Source organism: Arachis hypogaea, chromosome 4, assembly GCF_003086295.3.
Source record: "Arachis hypogaea cultivar Tifrunner chromosome 4, arahy.Tifrunner.gnm2.J5K5, whole genome shotgun sequence".
NCBI lineage: Eukaryota > Viridiplantae > Streptophyta > Magnoliopsida > Fabales > Fabaceae > Arachis > Arachis hypogaea.
Genome location: NC_092039.1, coordinates 40137143 through 40138700, shown reverse-complemented (window position 1 = coordinate 40138700; position 1558 = coordinate 40137143). Strand labels below are relative to the sequence as shown.

Below are 1558 nucleotides of genomic sequence, written 5' to 3'. Positions count from 1 at the left end.
CCTTCGATTTATGGCATTTCGGAGAGACTCCGCATGTGCTTTTGTTCCTTATACCGGTTCAATTAGGAAATTTTTGTTTTTTAAATTAACGATCTGTTAAACAAAACAATTTAAATATTAATCTCTTTTTAAACAAGCAAAGAGAGGGAAAGAGAATGAGTGTGAAAGAGAGAAAAGAATAAAATTGACTAAATGTTGATAAAAAAAAATTTTAAGTTCTTTATTACATGCTGAGGACACATTATATTATGATTAATCGGTTAAAAAACTAGTTTACTGTAGACTATAGATATCATCAATTATTGCTAGTGAAGAATACCCAACATGCTCCCTAAACAGTAGTGAAAGTGAAGGATGAAGATAGAGCTTTTCATACCAAAACATATATATAACTCTATATATAGAGAGAGAGAGCTTTATCTCTTTTGAATTGATTTGAACCATGTCAAAAGATTGTGGAGTTCACACTAGTTCTAAATGCCATTGATATTATTTGCTTTTCCATTATAGTTGACATATATAATCGTCACACGCAATTCCAATGACAAAGGAAGTGCGTGCTCTAGTTTGTGAATGGAAGAGCATGTGCATTTTATGCTTGAAAATTGAAATGATTATTATTGGAATTTGGAAATGGAAATTAAACCCACGCCACTATGAGCAGTATAATGATGAGGTCAAGATATATATATATATATATATATATATATATGAGGAAGAATTTCAAATGTGCATGTATTGATAGATATATCTCATCTTAAGCTTCAATCTGTATGATTGATTGTTGCTTAGTGTTGTTGATTGATGATGGCAAATAAAGGCCAAAAAATAAAAGTTGAAAAGATAGAGTAATAGTGGCATGCCACCATGGGTAAGAAACTCATGAAATAAAAAAAAATTACGTGAGCGGCAGGATTCGAACCTACGCGGGCAGAGCCCACATGATTTCTAGTCATGCCCGATAACCACTCCGGCACGCCCACCTTTTGTTGTAATATAATAATTAGTATTTAATATTTATATATTTCACAAGTTATCTAGGAAACCACTCTCTTAAATAATATTAGCCAAAATATTTGAAATTATTCTTTTATTATAAATCTTAATTTGAGTCCTAAATTTTTCAAAAGGCGAGAATTAAAAAAGTAATTTTATAATAAAACAAAAATTAGTTAATATTATCTAACTAAAAATTAATTCTTTATACTTATTTATATCTACAAACTGAAAAATGATATCGCTATAAAAAATGAAGATTACATATTTTCAAGTCTGATAAAAATATTTAAAAATGTTTTTTTAAAATAAGATGTTTGATAAAATAATAAAATAATATTTTAATCATTTTTTAATTTATAATTTTATTATTTATGAGTTTTATTTAATTAAATAGTAATTAAAGTAATATTTTATTATTTTATTAATTTTCAAATATAGAAGAACTTGATCCAAAACATTTAATTATTCATTCGTTTATGAATTATGATTTATCTCAATGCATGTGACTGAAAATCGATTAAACGAACTTTCTGGAGTTGATAGCCTCTGTCACCGTTGT

General features: G+C 27.3%; 1 non-coding gene across 1 annotated transcript; it reads right to left on the bottom strand.

Moving 5' to 3' along the window:
* Positions 1 to 901: 901 nt before the first annotated feature.
* TRNAS-AGA (transfer RNA serine (anticodon AGA)) lies at positions 902 to 983 on the bottom strand. Its single transcript has one exon. It is a non-coding gene; the product is annotated as a tRNA-Ser (tRNA).
* Positions 984 to 1558: the final 575 nt, after the last annotated feature.